This window comes from Mesitornis unicolor, unplaced genomic scaffold (assembly GCF_000695765.1).
Source record: "Mesitornis unicolor isolate BGI_N332 unplaced genomic scaffold, ASM69576v1 scaffold33229, whole genome shotgun sequence".
Classification (NCBI taxonomy): Eukaryota; Metazoa; Chordata; class Aves; order Mesitornithiformes; family Mesitornithidae; genus Mesitornis; species Mesitornis unicolor.
The window spans coordinates 37,095-46,366 of record NW_010205794.1 but is presented as its reverse complement, the minus strand read 5'-3'; positions in this window follow the sequence as shown (position 1 = coordinate 46,366).

The window sequence follows — 9,272 nt, the reverse complement described above, 5'->3', positions numbered from 1 at the left end:
GCAAAGCTTTGCTCATTGTATGCTTCACAGCACACATATCCCGTGGGTCCTAGCTTGAATTCACTAAAGACCGGTCTCACACTGCCCACACTGCTTTAATCTGCCTCACAAGAACTTAAATCCCTTTTCTGCCAGCCTGCAGATTTTTTTTCCTGCTTTAAATTGTTTTTTTTTTTATTTTTTGCCTGTCAATGTTGTGCATTTTAAAGTGGATGCAAGCAGGCCATGAAGGAGATTTTTTTTTTCTTCCTGTACATACCCTTCTCTTAACTGATCTAGTTATTACAGAAATGTATTTTACAGGCTTAACTATAGTATGATTCACTATGAAATCTGCATGATATCAGATCTTGTAGGCAAGATAGCAAGTAGGCAGTTCATGTCAGATATCAAGAGCCCAATTCTGGCAGAGCAGTTGTACAGGAAAATCTAGAGTTATCTTGGGTACTCACAGCTGTAACAAAGTACATAACCTGACTGCTGGCATAAATAATGGAGTAAAATTGCTAAGAATGAAACAAAAAAAATCAGATCCAGTTTTACTTTTTTTTTTTCCAGGTTGACAAAGTAAGAAGAAGCAGCTGAGGCAATTCCTTTGCTTACTGGACTGCCAATTTTAGAGGCAGAAGAAATTAAGAAATAACCCTCTTCCCTTCCACTTTTTTTTTTGATTGCTACAGATCCCACTGTCAGTGCTGATCAGCCACTGTCAGGGCAGCAGAAACTTCAGTAATGCCATCAGAAGGAAAACAGTGTCTAAATATCTATTTATGCATACATATGTATACACATGCACATATGTATGTATTTACGAGCAACCTAAGCTTTCCAGGCAGGGTCACAGCACCTCTCTGGTGGCAATCTTCTACTCACCTTTCACAGCAGGGCAAGTGTGCCCCTTCCATGCATAGTTGCGGAGGAAGACCAGAAAATCCTTGTTCCTAGGAAATGTGCTCATGTCACCTCTTCACATGAGGATTTGGATTTTTACAACAGATTTAAGCAAATCTAATAAACCTCATTAAAAAGAAATATCAAAAGATATGAGAGAGATGGATGGAGCCATACCTTTACAGAGCAGTCCACAGTTATTTCATCATAAACTGACTGCAAAGTCACAGTCTCCATCTTTGAAGGGTTGTAAGACTTTTTCTCAGTCATTCATTGGCAAGTTCTGATATTTAGGAAAATGTCCTATTTAGACCTGTTTTCAGTAGAGCCATACCTACTGCCCTGGTCTAGCTTCAAAATCCCTTAAGAATGTTTTTCCTTCCTCTGAAAGAAATGAGGGAAAAAGGCAGTAATAAATTTCTCATGACATAATGTTTTCATTAAGTGGCACAAATGTCAAACACTTGGTTCACCAACTATCTTTGACTCAAGCAGAAATATACTTACTCTGACAACTACAAAAGCAGATCTTTAAAAAATGGTGTGACAAAATAGGTCTATTGATATTTAACTGTTTTATAGAAGGACACTTACTAAAAATTGTCAAAAAGTGTGCAATATTCTCACACTGCAGAACAGTAGGCATGGAAGATCTTCCTAAATCAAAGTTTCTTAATAGAAATACTGTTTTAAACAAACCATTGTTTTCTCATTAAGTCACTACTTCCAGTAAGAAGCCACCAAAACTGCAGTTTACAACAAAAAGGAAGCAGGAGCAGTACCATCATTAGGGACTTACATTCCTGCAACAGTGAAGACTTATAGCATGAAGTTTTCCATATAAAACAGAATGAATAAATCAATACATGTATATACATAGAAAACAAACAAGTTCTGAGTCATGTTAAAGGAAGGAAATTGAGGAACCCTAAGTCTGATTATGATCAAAATGGTTCAAAGAACCATCTTCCTGTCACATCTACTGATGCTCATTCAAACATGAAACATGTTTTGTTCTTCTTCTCTGGGCACATGGATGGATTCTGTTCAATACCTGCTGCACGACTTCAGCAGGTATCAGAGGCTCAGTCATCCAGTCTTACATGCTATCAAAGATAGCAAATACTGCCACCATCATCAGGGAACTAGCGTAAGAAACTCTCTCAGTCAGAATGAGGTTTTTAAATAGAGGGAGAGCAGCACAATCCAGGTTTTCAGAGAACATTGTCTCTAAATTGCGGTTTCTAATGCTCCACGGTGAACTTAACTCTGCCCTTAGCATGCCATAAGCTCAACACAACTGCAGCTGCTGATGGTGCCATGACTTCAACTCACAGCTGGTCATGGAGTGGAAATAAACCAACCCCAAAAATGGGAAAACTTTTTCTAGAGGTTTGTCTGGAGTTTACTGAATTTAGTGAAAAGAGGACCAAGTAACTTTAAAAAACTATAGCTGAATACTGGAAGTGGAACAAAAGAAATGGAAAAGGAAGGAGATAAAAAGAGTAAGAAAGAAAAGTGTTTAGACTAGAACCAGTTGTTCAGTCACCCTGAATTACAGAACCAAGCATTGTTTACAGTCTTGTGTTGCCACTAAATTAAAAAAAAATATGGATATGTGCGCACACACACACACACACATATATATATACACACACACATATATATATACAGATCATAGTTAGATAGATAGAAAAAAATTGAAAAATTTTATGAATCTGTTGTTAAGAACAAAGACAATCTGCTAGACAAGGAAGGAATGGACCTTCACTGACAAAGAGTTTCACCTAGTGTCCTGAGAAATATACTTTCAAGAAATCAGTGAAGTTGGCTTTTTCCTTTTGCTGTTTGAATCTAGTGCTTCAAGACAGAAAACAATCCCTTAACTTGTTTTGGAAGAATGGCCGTCTGAAAATGTCTGGCTCTAACAAAGATTGGGAAAAGGATGTTGGATCATCTGTTTACATGTTGTTTGTGCTTATTTTGCACCTGCAAAAAGAAGACAGTTCCCACGCTTGCCCAAAAAAGAACCAGCCCATAAACAAAAAAGAAAAACAGTTAGGCTTTACATGTGGAAGAGTTAAAAAATGATCTAAAGTCTCCCTACATCCATAGAAGACTAACAAACATCAGCCCAACAGCCAATGAATTGAGAGGATTTCAGACACTGGAGAAAACATCTAGCTGCACCTAGACCACATCACTGTTAAACAGATATGAAGCCAATAATCAGAAATCACCACCATGTAACAAATACAGAACATTTAATCTAGAAATTCATTAGTTTCAGCGAGCAAGTGTGGCCTGAGGAAAAGATGCCCTAAGGGTCAGTCACCCTGGGTGAAGGGTGAAGGTTCTCTGACCTAGTTGAAGCTTTTTCCATTTACAGCAGTGAAATTTCTGGTCTAGATTTACCCAGTCACACCTCTAGTACTCACTTCACCCAGAGTCTGTTCAGTCATTTTGACATTCACAGGAGCAAACAGTGGAGGAAGGGCAGTATCTATGAGCCACCTGAATTACAGCAAGAGGCTGATATAGTTATAGGAGATTGGAGTCTTCAATAAAGCCAGCACAACCTGCTAAGATTCATTTATGAAAGGCCATTTGTTCTGTATGAAAGAGAAACATTTGAAGACTGACAATGTTGTGTTCACATGGCCACAAGTGCAGGGAGACTTAAAAGCTATACATCTCCCTGCACTTGTGGCCATGTGATATGGCTTTTAAGCCTTAGTAGACTGTAGGAACTCTTAAATAACACTGAGTCTCATTGATTTTTAATGGTGCAGTATTTCATATTATCAAATTCAGAAAATGCTCTTGTCATTTTTTCTTGGGCCAGGTCTCATGCTCTACCTACATACAGATGTTTTGGGGGGTGTTTGTCTAGTTTCTATCAGACAGTCATAAAACTGACTGGTGCAAGCAACCCCATCTGAGAAGCAGCTGGGTAAAATCTCAAATCTTGTCTTCTTTTCTTACAAAATATCAAGTTATTATCTATAGGCAATTAATACATTTGAACTAATTGGAGTTAAAATAAAACTGAAGAGATTACATGTTTGGATTACGGCGAGATAAGCTATGTACACTCAAGACATGATCACCAATCTTATGTATCTTACCTTGCAGTAAAACTACACAGTCTTGTGTTTGTTGCAGCACCTCTTGGCAACACAGCTCAGGCCTTGCAGGAAAAAACCAACAACATCCCAGGCATAAAAACTCGCTCTATCTAGAACAATTTTGAATTAATTAGAATAATTAGACTATAAAGTAATGATGGAATTTAGCAACTTAAATGTCAAATATCCCAAGGCTCCCTCCCCCAAGCTTCTGATGTGTACATCCATCCCTAATACCATTTCATTGTTTCAGCCTCCAAGAAAAACAGGATGCAATATGCCTTCTGTCTATGATAAAGTTTCCTAATACAGTACAGTAATGCAATTTATTTTCATACAGGATCCTGCATATAAAATATTACATAACCCTTTATGAGAAGATAATGCTTTACAGACTCAGGCACATCACTGTCTTGCAGGAAGAAATTGAAGGATAATGTTGTGAGAAGGGTTGGAGGAAATGGGAGCTGAGGTATAAGAGTAGTTAACAAAGAAAGTAATAAACACGTAAGTTGTGCCTTTATTACCTGTATGAGACTAGCTTTAGCAGAGGGCAGGTCGGTGTTGCTGCAGATGCATCATAACACAAAATGTTACATACACAAAGGAAAGGCTGGTTCTTATCCCATGGGTTTATGTTACAAATAGCTAAGCAGGATGACGAGGTGAGTCACAGAAGTATGTGAATTCCCTGACATCAAACAGGGAGCCTGTGGTTCAAGTGAGGAATGAACAGACATGTCAAAAGTTCCAGCCAGTACATTGTCCAAAAAAAATAATTTCCATGATAGACAGACCAAAACTGCAGACCCAAACATTTTATGTGTTATGAGGAAGCTCACCTTACATTCAGATTATTGCAGGTTGGAGCCACCTCTGAGTGCTGCAAGGCGAAGGCCTAAAGAAGGCCTCTGTGCAAACTCCAGACTAAAATAGGGAGATTTCAGCTTTGAAAAACAAAATTACTTGCAGGAGCATTTGCTTATTATTTGGACCTCTGAAGTGAGAGTTATTCCTGATTCCTTTGCAGTAAATATGAGTGAGCCAAAGATGAGGCTGTGGCTAATCTGAAAGTAGGCAAGTGGGATGGGGAGCAGAGTGTGAGGTGAAGCAAGTCTTGGGGGTATTGCAAAATAAGGAGAGAAAATATGCACTCACTCCAAATAAGAGGAAAGATATATAGTGTTGGCACCTCTGGCCAAACTTGTAGAAATTTATACTTATAAAGTATAACTATAAAACCACAAAATTCTGCTATATCGTTTTAAGAGGTAACAAGTGAAAACTCTCATAAACTTTTCCCAGAGGGCTCAGTACTACTGTAGGCCCTGCAAATGTGTAAATAACTTCTAGAGAAAAGGAGTTTTGAGGTAATTTGAACTCTCCATTGAGACTGTTGTCCTTCCCACCATTCAGAATTCAAACTTAGGAGAAAAACAGCCACATAAACGATGGGGAAAACACAGGGCTGGGTACAGCTACAGTGTGGTTGGCTTCACCACCATATGGATGCAGAAGCCACTGAACATATGTATACCAATGGGGGAGCGAGGGGGATCTTAGACACACTGTTCTCCTCCTATAAATCCATCCCTTCAGTGTGTTCTTTTTTTAGAAGCTCAAGGTCTTCTGGAAATGCGGATGATTAAAGCTGGGTTTCTGCCATGGCTTCCTGTGTCACTTTGGACAATATGTCTAGGTGTGCTCAAGAGGATGGAAGCAGGCAAACAGGAGCTCCTCAGCCTGTGCTCTGAGCCTGTGGACATGAGCCAGCTCCCATCTGGAACCCATATACCCAAAAGTCCCCATGCTGACAGGCCTCCTCTGCTTCAGGAGACTCCAGATATTATTGTGTCTCTCTCACTCCTCTAGCAGAAGTCCTTGCCCCAGTAGTAAGCTGGACAAGCAGAGATGCATGCCTGTGTCTTGGCCACTCCAGCTCATGTTTCCATATCTTAGTACATGCCTCCCTTCAGTGAGGATGAAGCTAAGATGCTGAACTGTGAAATGGAGCAGCTCATGCACAAGCACATCTGCTGAGGCAGATGTAGGGGCAGTAATCTCTGGTAGAAGTGTAAAGCAGACAGCTGGTGGCAGTAAAGTTTGAAGAGGCCACAACTAGATTCACCCAAGAAAGACTGTCAAAATCCTAATTAGCTCACTGACAATGAACTAATATAGCAATAAGGCTTCTGCACCACAGCTGATTCTGGCTGCACCCATCTGTGTAAACATGCTATAAATCTCTCTTTCATTTTCCCCCATCTGTAAAATGGCAGCGTATCAAATTTTTTGGAGTATTTTCTCTCTCTCTGATTTTAGCTCTTCAGGACTGGGCTCTTACTTATTGTAGCCTTGCTCATTACTATAACAGTGGGAGAGATACTTAATAGCTGTCATATCTGGGCATTCTCATTGAATTCAAAGGCAAAACTGACATTGACTTTAATGAGAATCAGAAAGGACATTCAGAAAACCATGAATTACTCAGTTTATTAGAGCTATGTGAATTGTTAATATGATAATGATTCAAAGCACTGTAAGATTGGGACAGTTTTCAAAGGTGCAGATTTACTCAAGCCTAATCTCTGGATGTTTACAGATGTCTTATGTGCTTATGAAAATCCAAGCAGGTCTCGTGCTCTTAGGATAGAAATATATATAGCACAGCCTGCTCTTTAAAGGAATCATGGCTTGTGGAGTCTTATGAACATTAACCCTCAACCCCTTTCTCATGTTCCCTCACACTTTTCCCCCCTCCCCCTCTGTCTTCAGAAGTCAAAGATAAGTAGTCAAAAAGGATAAAAGCATGCACTGAAAGCTGAAAAAGAACATCAGAGTTTTTCTGGCTTTCTGTACAGCTGCTGCTGTTTGAGGTAGGCTTAGGGCAAGGTTGGGGGTGAGGAAAGGGATATCACAGGACTGCAGCTGGAAAGGAGAATCCAAAGCAAAGGGTGAGGAGAAAAGGGAATGTGGTTACAATAATTTTTTGATGTGGATACTGCCTGTGGAGGGTGGGGCTGGGCATAGGGAATACTGTTAGATTGAGTCATAAATTTATTATTTGGAGAAAGATGGAGCTGTGAGCACATGACCCCAGCTAAGGCTCAGCTTACTTTTATATTTATTACTAGAGTTAAGGATGGAAGAAAGAGAGAGCTTGTTCCTGCAGTTGGGATGGGGCTAAGAAGGGGCTTCAAAAAGAAGGAATAGGCTACCAAAGCAACTTGTGTGGAAAAGAATAGTCTGGAAACATGTTTGAGGACCCAGTCTAATACTCAGCATCCACTTGGGGGTTGGTGGGATGAGAGTTAGGGTGGAGGAAAGAGAGAATTGAGAAATTCAATTGTCGTAGGACTGGAAAGGGGTTGCCAAAAAAAAGAGTAAGATGTAGAGAGAACTATTCTATGAGAAATTTTTGGGTGGGCACTGGCTGGGAATCTTTGTGTAAGGCTCAGCCTACAGTTAGGGTTAGAGTTAAGGTTACTGGTGGATTTGAGAGAAAGAGAGCTCTAGCTGGAGTGTGTCTTCAAAGTGACTGCCAAAGGAACACATAGGCTGCAAGAACTCTTGCGCAAGAAATTTCTAGTTAGATGCATTGTTAGAGTTAAGGTTAGGGTTGATAAAAAGAAAGAGCCTACAGTGGCAGTGTTACAGGGACTAGAAGAGAAATGGCAGAGGGAAGGGTAGAGCACAGAGAGAAGTTCATTGCGAGAACTTCGTGGTGTGGCCACCAGCTTGGAGACAGGTCAAAGACTCAGACTAAGGTGAGCTGAGAGCCTCAGGTGGATGGGGACTGCAAAGCGCTTGTCAAGAAGAGACTGTGTGGGAGAAAATTTGGCTGTGAGAACTTTTTCTTCATGACACTGACTGGGCATCCTTGTTTTACGCTCAGCCTCTAGCTAAAGTTCAGGTTAGGTTAGAGAAAGCCATCTATTATTGCAGGAAGAAGCAAGAGTAATTGCTTCATGGAAATTAGCTTTTCCTTCTAAGTTTTAGCTAAATAATTAGATTGATGTAATATTTTAATGGTTCAAAAGTTATGTTGAAAAGGAAGGGAAATGTAGATTTATTACAAGCATCATCAGATCTTCTAGGCCATGGGATGTTATCCCTCTCCTACAATGCCAAGTCATTTACCCCTGTATTTTTCAGATAATTAACCTCAGAATAAACATCTAAGATTTTATTTTTCTCTTTTTCTTTTCTGCAAGTGTTACTGTTCTAAAGCAGAAAGAGGAAAAATCTTTATAGCTCCTTATGATGATTAGTGAAGATATAAAGAGTCTTGACACTATTTTATGATTCCCATGTAATATAGAAAAATAACAATCTCTGGCTTGATTCAGCAAATGGGAAAGTCCTGGTACCTATTGTCATTTAAGGATTAATTAAACATTAATTTTATATACTTGTTAAACATCTGTTTAGAGATGAGTGATAGAAAATCTAAAAATAATCCACTCTAAAGCAGATTAATCAAAGAGGTCTAGGCTTGCTTACATTCATCACTCAGCCTTTTATTTTTTTGCTCTCACATAGCATACAAGGATTGAAAAATCACATTCAACACCCTGTGAGGTAGGTTAACATTTCATTCTTTTTATGAAAGAAAGCAGAGGTTAGGAGGAAGCCAAGATACTTGTAGTTAAAAGGCTTCAAAGCAAATGCTTTCAATCCGGTTTCTAATTTCAAACCTTTCTTGAAAGGCCTAGGACTTTCAACTACTCTTTTCACTGCTTGGTTTTACAGTTTTCCTTTCTGGAAGATTAGACACCAACGTTAATAACAGCCTAGTGGTATTATGAGGCAACATTAAAACATGAAGCACAGTAGGTGCTCACCAGGATGGTGAGTATGAACTGTGGATATGGAGCAGGTTGGTGATGGAAATGGGAATGGACTCATCTCCTAGTATTGCTATTGCTGGGCCATTTTCACAAAACAAGTTTAGACTCCAGCATGGATGGAAGCCATAGAGATGTTTCTAACTAAAGAGGTGGTCTTTCTTTAATCAAATGTTTCTATGTTGGCAGGGCACTCTGCCTGAAATAATGATCTGCTCCTTATTTCACAATTACATCCTTTTCCTACTCTGAATGCCACCTTGAGTTCATGCTCTGGTTCAGCTCACTTCAGGACATGCAGGGTGAAACAGCTGCAGGGTTGAAGGGCTGGACACTGCAACATGCTGAAGGTTTCGCTGTTGCACTGGCATGCAGTTGCCATTGGGCTGACAAGTCACCTCTGGAG